This window comes from Oryctolagus cuniculus, chromosome 19, assembly GCF_964237555.1.
Source record: "Oryctolagus cuniculus chromosome 19, mOryCun1.1, whole genome shotgun sequence".
Lineage (NCBI taxonomy): Eukaryota > Metazoa > Chordata > Mammalia > Lagomorpha > Leporidae > Oryctolagus > Oryctolagus cuniculus.
In genome coordinates this window covers 42,988,108-43,000,419 of record NC_091450.1, presented here as the reverse complement: position 1 = coordinate 43,000,419, position 12,312 = coordinate 42,988,108, and positions in this window count along the sequence as shown.

The window sequence follows — 12,312 nt, the reverse complement described above, 5'->3', positions numbered from 1 at the left end:
CTTGCGCCCAGCCGCCGCGTTCTTCTCTTCCGCCACGAGAGGGCGCCATCGGCGCTGCCCGAGATAGGCGAGCGCTGTCAGCCTGCTTGCCCCCAGCCGCCGCGTTCTTCTCTTCCGCCACGAGAGGGCGCCATCGGCCGCCGCCCGAGATAGGTGAGCACTGTCAGCCTCCTTGCGCCCAGGCGCCGCGTTCTTCTCTTTCGCCACGAGAGGGCGCCATCGGCCGCTGCCTGAGGTTGGCGTGCACGGTCAGCCCCCGTTTTGTCCTTTGTGGACTGCGACGCCCTGGACACTCCCTCGAAGGCAGGTGTGAGAGACAGGGAGCGAGCCGGCGCTCGGGAACGGGGTGCGGGTGTCTGCAGCTCTGCACGGCATGCGTGCCGTGAGGTGGGCCCTGCTGCTGTTCCAGGCGTGGGAACTGGACCTTGGCCGGTGATACAGTCCTTGCTGTCACACTGACCTCTGTTAAAAAGCTGTGTACTGGGGCCGGCGCTGTAGCGTAGCGGGCGAAGCTCCGGCCTGCCGCACTGGCACCCCGTGTGGGCGTCGGTTCCAGTGCTGGCTGCCATCCAGCTGCCTGCTGATGGCCCAGGTGCTGGGGCCCCTGCACCCACGTGGGAGGCCCGGATGGAGCTCCTGGCTCCTGGCTTCAGCCTGGCCCGGCCCTGGCTGGGGCAGCCATGTGGGGAGTGAACCAGCAGAGGAAAGATTGTCTCTGTCTCTCCCTCTCTCTGTAACTCTTTCAAATATTTAAAGAAAAAAAAAATGAGAAGCAGAGAGAACTTCCCTTCCACTGGTTCACTCCCCAGGTGGCCGCAATAGCCAGAGCCGGACCGATCCGAAGCCAGGAGCTTCTTCCAGGTCTCCCACGCAGGTGCAGGGCCCAAGGACTTGGGCCATCTTCCACTGCTTTCCCAGGCCACAGCAGAGAGCTGGATGGGAAGAGGAGCAGCCGGGACTCGAACCAGTGTCCGTATGGGATGCTGGCCCTGCAGGCGGTGGCTTAACCGGCTACGCCACAGCGCTGGCCCTGGGACCCAACCTGTTGAGCCCTCGTCTGCTGTCTTATGGGGGGCCGTGGAGTCTGGAGTGGAGCCAGGGCACGAACCCCGGTGTTGAAGCAAGCACCCCAAGTGGATCCTCCGCCAGGCCTGCCGCCTGCCCCCGCGCTGTCCGTTGAGCCCCGTGCTGCCACATGTCCCTGAGAGGAGGGGCGCAGACCAGCCCGGGGTGGTCTCATGAGCAGCTAAATGTTGTGTTTCCAGTGACGCCCTGGAATGTCCGTGGCTGACACGCAACCCCCCGGCCCGTGGGTGGCTTAGCTCCGCCCTGCCTGGACTCCCGAGAGCCAGCCTGGGACCTCGTCCTCAGCGGTGCCACAGCCCCACCTCTCGGTTCATCAGGCAAATGTCTAAGGCCCGACCCTTGTTGAAACAGGAAGACCTTGGCTGGCGCCGCGGCTCACTAGGCTAATCCTCCGCCTAGCGGCGCCGGCACACCGGGTTCTAGTCCCAGTCGGGGCGCTGGATTCTGTCCCGGTTGCCCCTCTTCCAGGCCAGCTCTCTGCTGTGGCCAGGGAGTACAGTGGAGGATAGCCCAAGTACTTGGGCCCTGCACCCCATGGGAGACCAGGAGAAGCACCTGGCTCCTGCCATCGGATCAGCGCGGTGCGCCGGCCGCGGCAGCCATTGGAGGGTGAACCAACAGCAAAGGAAGACCTTTCTCTCTGTCTCTCTCTCTCACTGTCCACTCTGCCTGTCAAAAAAAGAAGGAAAGAAACAGGAAGACCTTATGCAGGGCTGTGATGGCTGTCAGAACTGCAGTGGCCGAGCGGGAGAAGCCACCCCAGTGACGCCGGCCTCCCGTGTCACAGTGCCGGCGGGAGTCCCGGCTGCTCCACTTCCAGTCCACCTCGGAGGGCGGCAGAGGCGGCCCACGGCCTACGGCACACCCACGTGGGGCTCGGGCTCCTGACTTCGGCCTGGCCCAGCTCTGGCTGTCGCGGCCATTTGGGGTGTGAACCGGCAGAGGGAAGACCTCCCGTTCTGAGTCAACTCTGCCTGTGAAATAAATCTTCCAGAAAATCATTCCAACAGGGAAGAGAAAGGGAGCTCACTTCCACAGTCAGCAGACAGCTGGGTGCTGAGAGCCGCAGGGATTTGGGGAGCGGGGAGCGCCCTGTGCGTGCATTCTGGTGCCACACACACACCCCGCTGCCCCTGGCCGCCAGCCCCTGCCCACGGCTGCCGCGGCCTGGGAGAAAGGACAGCTGGGGCCAGGAGGGAGGGGGCGTCCGTCTCGGGTCACACAGAATGCTGTGTGCACGGTTTGTGGTTGGGAGGAGGCGGGTGGCCGGAGAGCCTCTGGGAGAACGTCTTGGGGGCAGTGCAGAGGCCCCAGGGGGAGATGTGGAGGCCAGGCTTCAGGGCGCCAGGTGCCGGGTGGAAGGAGAGGCCCGGCACGTGGGTGAGCTGTGGCCAAGGCCTGGGCCGGCAGCGAGGGGCAGTTGTAGGAAGCAGAGTTAGGGTTACGTGGGGGACGCTGGTGGCCAGGCAGTCACTGGCTTTGAAGACGGAGCCGAGGAGCTGGGGTTTGGTGAGGCCCCCCGGGTCTCGGAGTGGGCGGGGCGGGGTGGGCCTGAGCCACGGTTCTCTGTGCCCAGTGCCGGCCGCAGCGCGCTCCTCTACTCCATGGACGGTCGCTTAACGTTCATGGCCGCATCCATCAGACAATTTAAGAATGGCGTTGACTTTAAAAAAAGAAAAAGTATTTCATTTTTTTAAAAGATTTATTTTATTTATTTGAAAGACAGAGTTACAGAGAGAGGTAAATACAGAGAGAGAGATGTCTTCCACCCACGGTTCACTCCCCAATTGGCCACAGTGGAGTGAACAGGAACTGTGCCGATCTGAAGCCAGGAGCCAGGAGCTTCTTCCAGGTCTCCCATGTGGGTGCAGGGGCCCAAGGACTTGGGTCATCTTCTACTGTTCTTCCAGGCCATAGCAGAGAGCTGGATCGGAAGTGGAGCAGCTGGGACTCGAACCTGCGCCCACAAGGGATGCCAGCACTGCAGGCGGCAGCCCCCAGTTGCAGTTTTTCTCAAGAAGGAAAATCGCTGAGAGGAGGCGTCGCGGGCAGCCTGGTGCGGTCTGCGTCACCACGGGGCATCTCTCTCAGCCGGGCAGGCCAGAGGCCTGGGGGGGGGGGTAGGACTCACAGGGCTGGCGTCTGCTCCAGGACATTTGTCCCCAGCGGTCCTCACCCCGCTGGGCCCCAGTCCATGGATTCTTTCCTCTGCGCACTGTCCCTCGCCCTCCCTCCCCACTCCCCACTTCCTTCTTGCTCCGCTTAGATGCCAAGGTCATTTACAGGCTGCCTGGCCTGGCCTCGACCCCTTGCCCTGTCTCACCGCACTGCCCCTGTCTGGCCAAGCCACAGCCCTGCAGCGCTCGCTCAGCCTGTCCCTGGCTGCTAACCTGGCCCGGCGCCCACCGTGGCAGCCAGTCTCACTTCACAGTCGTGACCGTGAACCTCAGGCGGCCCCCGACTCACTCTCTGGTCCAGTCACCTCCCCACAGCCCTCCCTTCAAGTCCTCACCCCTCTCTTCAATCCCCCAGAGCCGCTTCCGCTCATTCCTGCCCAGCCTTGGGAAGACAGCAGCCAGCAGGAGAGACCCTGAGTCCTCCCGGCCCTGCTCCACGCCCCCGACCTGCCCGCCCAGCGCAGGCGCCCCTGTGCAGCAGGTGCAGCTCCGCGTCTCTCCACTGGGCGTTCCCGTCTGTATCAAACGTGCTTTATTGCTCTTCTTTTATTAAAAAAAAAAAAAAAAAATTCTGTATCCCAGTTGCTTCCCTGCTTCCTAGCTATCACTCATTTCTTTTTCAAGATTGATTTATGGGGCCGGCGCTGTGGCGGGTAAAGCCGCCGCCTGTAGTGCCAGCATCCCACATGGGCGCCGGATTGAGTCCCGGCTGCTCCACTTCCGATCCAGCTCTCTGCTGTGGCCTGGGAAAGCAGAAGATGGATCAAGTCCTTGGGCCCTGCACCTGCGTGGGAGACCCGGAGAAGGCTCCTGGCTCCTAGCTTTGTATTGGCACAGCTGTGCCCATTGCAGCCATCTGGGGAGTGAACCAGTAGATGGAAGACCTCTCTCTCTCTCTCTCTCTCTCTCCTTCTCTCTGTGTAACTGTGACTTGATTTATTTGAGAAGCAGAGTGAAATTCCGCTGCCCTGGGCCCTTGCCCCTCAGCGAGAGGGGGCCCTGTCGCCACATCACCCACGCAGCGGCCTCGTCGCTGAGCCCGTCGGAGCCGTGGGGCGTCCCTGTTCACTCCCTGCCCCTCCCAGACTCAGGACTTCCTGCTCAGTCCCTGCTGGTTGTGCAGGCACCGCAAGGGCTGGCCGGGGAAGAGCCAGGAGGCCGGCGTGTGGCACCGAGGACCGGAGCCGGCCTCGCCTCACGCTGCTTTTCACCACTCGCCGCCCACTCGCCGGTGACCTCATGCAGGCTCACCGCTTTCAATGCCGCCCGGGTAATGACGGCCCCAAGGGCACGCCGTCTGCCCAGACCTCTGCCCACAGGTGCAGACCGCACACAGGGCAGCAAAGGAGCCGGTGTTGGGGCGCAGCGGGTTAGCCGGGTTCCAGTCTGGCTGCTCCGCTTCCCAGCCAGCTCCCCCATGTGCCTGGGAAAGCAGCCGAAGGTGGCCCGAGCGCGCGGGGGGTGGGGATGGGGGGGTGGGGGGGGCCCTGCCACCCACACGGGACACCAGGGAGGAATTCTAGCCCCTGGTCCACACCTGGCTGTCGTGGCCACCCAGGGAGCGAACCAACAGTCGGAAGCTCTCTCTGTCTCTCCCTTGGTCATTCTGCCTTTTGAATAAATGAATAAATCTTTTTTTTAAAAAGTTCATACAAGTGGAATTAACAGATCAGTTTATGTTGGTGCAAAACAATTTGAAATCCATGCATAGCGTTGTGGGTTTTTTTTTTTTTTTAAACATTTTATCCGCCTAGCGGCGCCGGCACCCCGGGTTCTAGTCCCGGTCGGGGCGCTGGATTCTGTCCCTCTTCCAGGCCAGCTCTCTGCTGTGGCCAGGGAGTACAGTGGAGGATGGCCCAAGTGCTTGGGCCCTGCACCCCATGGGAGACCAGGAGAAGCACCTGGCTCTTGGCTCCTGCCATCGGATCAGCGCAGCGCGCCGGCCGCGCCGGCCATTGGAGGGTGAACCAACGGCAAAGGAAGACCTTTCTCTCTGTCTCTCTCTCTCACTGTCCACTCTGCCTGTAAAAAAAAAAAAAAAAAAATTATTTGAAAGACTTCCCGAGAGGGAGAGGCAGAGGCCGATAGAGATCTTCCATCCGCTGGTTCACTCCCCAGATGGCCGCCGTGGCCAGGCAGAAGCCAGCAGCTAGAGCTTCATCCAGGTCTCCCAGGGTCCCCCTCGTGGGTGCAGGGCCCCAGCACCTGGGCCCCATGGTGTTTTCTTTCCCATCAACTATTTGAAGACCTCCTTCCTTCTAAGTTCATCTCTGCCTGGACCCAGTGGGCCACTGGGGCTCGGTGCGTTCACCCACAAACACCTAAACGAGGCCCACAAACTGCTCTTCCTGCTGTCCTTCTAAGGCCACGGGGGTGGGGCTGGCGCTGTGGCACAGCAGGTTAAGCCATGGCCTGCAGCACCAGCATCCCATATGGGCACCAGTTCAAGTCCCGGCTGCTCCACTTCCAATCCAGCTCCCTGCTGATGGCCTGGGAAGGCAGTGGAAGATGGCCCAAGTGCCTGAGCCCCTGCACCCACGTGAGAGACCCGGATGAAGCTCCTGGCTCCTGGCTTCAGCCTGGCTCAGCCCTGGTTGTTGCAGCCATTTGGGGAGTGAACCAGCGGATGGACAATCTCTGTCTCTCCTCTCTCTAACTCCGCCTTTCAAATAAATAATTAAATATTAAAAAAAAAAACCCTAGGGTTATGCCTGAACACTCTCACACCCCACATTTAATCTACAAGTCCCTGTGGCCTCTACCGTCTTCGTTTTTAAAGATTTATTTATTTGAAAATCAGAGTTTGGGGCCAGTGCTGTGGTGTAGAAGTAAAGCTCCCGCCTGTAGTGCTGGCATCCCAGATGGGTGCTGGTTCGAGTCCCGGCTGCTCCACTTCTGATCCAGCTCTCTGCTATGGCCTGGGAAAGCAGCAGAAGATGGCCCAAGTCCTTGGGCCCCTGCACCTGCGTGGGAGACCTGGAAGAAGCTCCTGGCTTCAGATTGGCCCAGCTCCAGCTGTTGCAGCCATTTGGATTTGGGGAGTGAACCAGCAGGTGGAAGACCTCTCTCTCTCTGCCTCTCTCTAAACCTGCCTTTCAAGTAAATAAATAAACCTTTGGAGGAAAAGTTACAGAGAGAAGGGGTAGAGATCAGTCTTCTATCTGCTGGTTCAGCCCCCAAATGGCCGCAACGGCCAGCCCAGAGCCAGGAGCTTCTTCTGGGTCTCCTACGTGGGTGGCAGGGGCCCAACTGCTGGGCCATCTTCCACTGCTTTATTAGCAAGGACATTAGCAGGGAGCTGGATCAGAAGTGGAGCAGCTGGGACTCGAACCAGAGCCTTACCCACTACACCACAGCGCCGGCCCCTGGCCTCTGTCTTCAAGATGCACATAGCCAGTGCGCAGCCACTTCTTACCACCCCAGTCCAAGCCTCCGTCCCTGCTCCGCGTTCCTGGGAAAGCCTCCAACCCTGGTTTTCTTCCCTGGGGCGGATCCTCAGCAGAGCTGCAGGACACCACTGTGGAAGCACCCACGGCCTCCCTTTTCAAACTTTTCCTTCCTGCAAGCCGGGCGCCCGGCGCTGTGGCGCAGAAGTTTAAGCTGTGCCAGTTCCAAGTCCCGGCTGCTCTCGTCCCATCCAGCGCTCGCCAACAGCCTGGGCAAGCAGCAGGGGATGGCCCAAGCGCTGCGGCCCCTGCCACCCGCGTGGGAGACCCCGAGTTCCAGTCTCCTGGCTGCAGACTGGACCAGCCAGGGCTGTTGTGGTCATCTGGGGGAGTGAACCAGCTGAAGGAAGACCTCTAACTCTTTCAGAAAGTCGCTTTTAAAAAAACAGGAAGTGTCCCAGCGCGGTACAGGGTATAGGGCGCCGGCTCTGCACCCCTTTCCTCTCCCTGCCCATCTGCTGCGCATGCCCCACAGTGGTCTCTGGGCCATTCTGCAACCGTCCACTAATCCCGCTCCGATCCTGGCCCCGTGGATTCGGGCATCAGCTTCCCCACCAATCCCAAAACGGAGCCACAGCCTCGTCGCCCACCTCCCTGCCTGGTTTTCCCCACAGCGCTGATCACTATCTAAGGCACGGTTCACTTGTTTATCTCCTTCCTTAACTCCCTCCTCCTAAGAGGGAGTTAAGAGCCACGAGACAGGACCTCCTGCCCTTGCTGCTGTAGATCGCGCAGCTCCAACTCCGTGGCCACTCATTGCCCGCCGCTGTGGACGCTCCCCGCGTCAGATCCACGGTCGGCCGCTGGCCGCGGGATTGCTGCTCACGTGACTGCGGAGGCCCCGCCCCGCCGGCTAGGAAGGGAAGATGGCGGCGCCCCAGGTGCCTTCGTAGAGAGGGCAACCAGCGAGAGGACGCCGGGCTGCCAGAGCGCCCACGTCGCCGCGGTTTCTCTGCGGTTGCGTCCTGGGAAGGCGCGAATTCCGGGGCTACGTGCTGGTCCTCCTTTCCACCATTTTTCCAGAGAGGGGGAAAAAAACACAACTATTAGAGGCTGCTTGGTCTGAGCTGCCCGTCTCCTCCCCAGGATTCTCCGGAATCCTAGGCGTGTAGGAGAAGGTTGTCGAATTCATATCCTGGGTTTTCTCCTCTGCTGTCAACGAACTGGGTGACTTGAGCCCAGCGTCCAGTTTTCGGGGTCCCCCCCCACACACACCTGGCCTCTTAGGAGACAGGGACGTGCAGTCCGCCCCGCCCCCGTGCTAATTCCCGGGCGGGCGGCCCCGCCCCCCAGCTCCCGCAGCAGGCTCCCCCCATTAGACTCGAGAACCTGCCCCCCCACCCCCCAGGTCCCTGGGGCAGATGAGCCCTGGGCCACCGCCCCTACAATTTCCTGCAGACCCGGCAAACAAAAGGCTGGGGAAGAAAGGCGAGGCCGAGCCGGGCGCCCTTCCTGCGGGAACAGCTGATGGAGCAGAAAGGCGCGGGAGGGAGCGGGGGGGCGGGGGGGATGCGACGCGACTCCGGGGTTCCCAGCGGGCGGCTGCGGGGGCCAGGGCCCTGGCGAGGGGGGCCTCCCAGGCCGCTGGACGCGGAGGGCGCAGGCGGGACTTGTGGGCTTGCTGCTGCCCTGCTGGGGTGATGTCAACCTTAGGGAATGGAGGGGGTGGGGGGCCCGGGCTCCAGGTGAGCTCTCTGGCCCCTGGGCTGGAAAGTGGGGGCTGGGAGAGGCCTGCAGCCCTGCGTCATCTCCTCCGGGGCCCAGCCTAGCTCCCCCTGGCCCGACCTGCCACCCTCGGCGCTGGCCCCACCCAGGTCTGGCTTCCTGCTCCTCTTCCCCGCCCCCCACTCACACAGCTTTCCCTGCGGAGCCCCACGAACCGGCCCAGGTCTCCTGTCCCTGCAGGACCCTGGGGGAGCCCAGCCCCAGCTAGTGCCCCGTCCCCCTGCCTGCCCCGCCCCCATTCCCATCAAGGACACAATGGTGAGGAAAGGACCACGTTCAGTGGGTGGGGGGATGCTGGCATGGGGTGGGGGGGGCTCGGCCTCATATCCTGTCAGGCTGCCAGGGGAAGAGAGGAAACAAACGACTTCCCCCCCGCTGGGACAATGAGCCCCCCTGCCTCTCCCGCACCCTCCCACCTTTCCAGCCCGGCTCGGCCCCTGGCCCCTTAGCCTGGCTGCGCTCCACCTCCGTGCCCGGGCCTCTGCGGCGAGCTCTGCCCTTCCCCTTCCCGGCCCTATCAGCTGAGCGGACGTCGGCGCCCAGGGGCCTGCCCCCACTGCCAGCGCGGGGTTGGGGGGCAGGGTGGGCGGGGTGCAAGTGTGGCCCCAAGGCAGAGGGAGACCTGGGCCCCGCGAGAGATGGAGGAGGCGGCATTGAGGGGGTCTTCCCTTGCGGGGGGGGGAGCCCGTTCTGCACGCAGGGTGCAGGGGACACCAGTGTGCCTGTGACGGGTCACTAACCCTCCAGACCTGTCTCTGCTCCCCGTGGGCGCCCTCCCACTCCCCATCCTGCCTCCCCAGCAGGTCCTGATGCTGCCTTGGGCGGGATGACGTTTGTTTCATGTAGAAGTGCAGTGGTGAAGCCTTCCTGGGTCTGGCTGTGCCCGCCGCCCCCTACCCCAGATCCCCAGCCTGGGGCGGCCTTGGAGCACTCCTGGGCTGTGCCGCCTGGCAGGTGCAGGGCGACCCCACACCCAGTGCGCCCCCGTTTTAGCCGTCCTCCTTGGTTTCAGTCTTGCATTCCGCAGCCATGGCTCCAGGTCCTGGCCGCGGTGGCCCGGGCAGGCCCGTGCTCCCCTCTCTGGTCCGGAGCAGCCGCCGAGCTTCCGAGCTTCCGTATTTGCCGTTCCTCCTGTCTTACACCCCCTCCCCTTCCCCAGAGAACGCCCTGGAGGCTGCAGGCTGGGTGAGCCCTGCCTCCTCCCGGATCCCACGGCCTTCATTCAGGCACGCGGTAAAGGCTGCTGAATTAATGAAAGAATGATGAGCCAGGAAAGGAATCATCACCCACTCTCCGTGGGCGGGGCCTGCATCACAGGGGAGCCGGGAGCAGCGTCCACAAGGCTGCTTTCCTGAAACCTGGAGCCACACACGAGAGATGTGCAGTGACCACTGGACTCACAGAGCCCGCGCACGCCTCGATGGTGACAAGTCCTGGAAGCCTCGCAATACTCACACCAGGGCACGGTCTGCGTCCGTAGACTCTCAGGTTTACACAGTTTTGGAGCCTGTCCTTAGGGAGGCGTGATGGCTAAGATGCAGATCGGGACGCCCACGTCCTATATGGGAGTGCCTCGGCTCCACTCCCAGCTCCACTCCCGGTTCCAGCTTCCTGCTAACGCAGGCCCTGGGAGGCAACAGGTGTGATGATGGCTCAAGTCCTTGGGCCCCTGCCACCGGTGTGGGAGAACCAGAGGGAGCTGCTGGCTCCCGCCTTCAGCCTGGCCCAGCCCTGGCTGTTGCATGCAATTGAGGGAGTAAACCAGAAGATGGAAGATCTCATGTCTCTCTCTCTCTCTCCCTTCAAAATAAAAATTGATTATTTAAAATCTAAAAAAAAAAGTGGAAACTGTTATGAATAAAGCTAGGAATGAAAATTAATATATCTAGATTGATAAAAGAAAGCACAGCCGTTGGCACCTGCTCAAAAGGGGGCCGGCGCTGTGGCGCAGTGGGTTAAAGCCCCTGTCTGCAGGGCGGCATCCCATATGGGCACCGGTTCTAGTCTCGGTTGCTCCTCTTCCAGTCCAGCTCTCTGCTGTGGCCCGGGAAGGCAGTGGAAGATGGCCCAGGTGCTTGGGCCCTGCACCCACATGGGAGACCAGGAGAAGCACCTGGCTCCTGGCTTCAGATTGGCACAGCCTTGACCGTTGCAGCCATTTGGGGAGTGAACCAGCAGATGAAAGACCTCTCCCTCTCCCTCTCCCTCTCTGTAACTCTGCTTTTCAAATAAATAAAATCAATCTTTAATTTAAAAAAAAGTGACAAATAACTATTACGAGAGCTAAATAAGGACCACCGCTTGCCATAAATGAGCTTCGTAACCCCGCCACTGGGCTGCTGTACTTCTACCTTCCTACTTGGAGGTGTACGGTTCCGCCCCCTCTTCCTGTGATAACGTCTTTATGGTGTCATGTTATGTATGAATTCTGAAAGGCAGAAAGAGCACAGGAACACGGAGTTCCCAGCCCCTGTGTCACTCCCCAAGGGCGTGGGTGCCCCAGGGGTCGCAGCTCCGACAGCCGGGGGCATCCCTGGGGCAAGGGCTGGAGGCCAGGGCGGGGCGTGGAGCCCATGTCCTCCTGGGGTCTTCATCTCCCCCCACCCCCAACATTCTTTTCTGTTTTCTGTGTGTTTCCGCCTTGCTCTGGTGTGGCTGACTAAATTTCTCTCTTACTGAGGGGTTTATACACCTGCCGCAGGACTCCAGGTCCCATCAGCACCTGGGCTTTTGGACCAGTGCGGGTTGTCGCTCGGCTGTGCCTCCGCTCAGATCCTTGCTACAGAAGCCGATGGCACTCATTAACCAGGGCCCTGGAAGGAGCCAGGCAGGTGAGGGGCGCTGAAGCTTAAGAACCTGAGCTTGGAGTTGAACTTGAACTTTGGACACAGCAGAGTTAGGTAGCCCAGAAGAGGGAAGGCTGGAATTTGAAGTTACAAGTTCAGCCATTTATGGTAAAAGGGGATAATGCGTCGTGTGTCATTTATGATAGACAGCAAAAGTCGTAAACCCGAGATCGCTCAGGAAGGCCCGGCACCCCGTGAATGGCAAGAAGCCAGCGGCTGTTCAGGGAGGCTTCCAAAATTCCTGTGGAAAAGTGGAATTAAAGGATATGTATATTTTGATGCAAAAAGAAATGTTTGCAATCTTCCATAGGCGGCAGCTTCAGAAAGTGTGTGGGAAATGCATACTATGAAAAAACCAGGCATGGATTTAAAACAAAACCTTTTGTACAAGTGCTGGTGGTGTGTGGCTCTGGTCACAGCCCAACAGATGAGGAAGGGGGACACTGGCGTGCGCCGAGTGCCCCAAGGATGTGGTGGGGAGGCCCCAGGGTTGGTTTGGGTTTGCGGAACAAGAACGGTGAAGGGGTGGCAGATTAAGCAGCTGCTAATGCTGGCGTACCACCCGAGCGCCGGTTCGAGTCCCGCCCGCTCCTGCCCCTGGGAAGGCAGCAGAAGATGGCCCCAGTGGCTCCAGCCCCTGCCACCCCTGTGGAAGACCCTGCTGATGGGGCTCCTGTCTCCTCCTGGCTTTGGCCGGGCCCAGCCCTGGCTCTCGTGGCCTTCTGGGGAGTGGACCAGCTGCTGGAAAATCTCTCTGACATTCTGCCTTCCGAATATTTATATATAGAGAAAAAGGATAGGTTCGGGTAGTGACGGGCACCTTCACCTGTGACAGGTGACACGCGGCCAGGAACGTGGTCCCAGGGGTCTGAGGGTGGAGAAGTGGTCTCATACCGCCCCCGGCTGGGTGGTGGGCACTGGCGGCCTGCCGTGGGATGAGTGCTTGTTTTCTAATGGAGGGGCCTGGTCCCCAGGGGACAGACACAAGGGGTCTGAATCCCAGGTGAGCAGCCCCTCTGCCTCATCAACCCC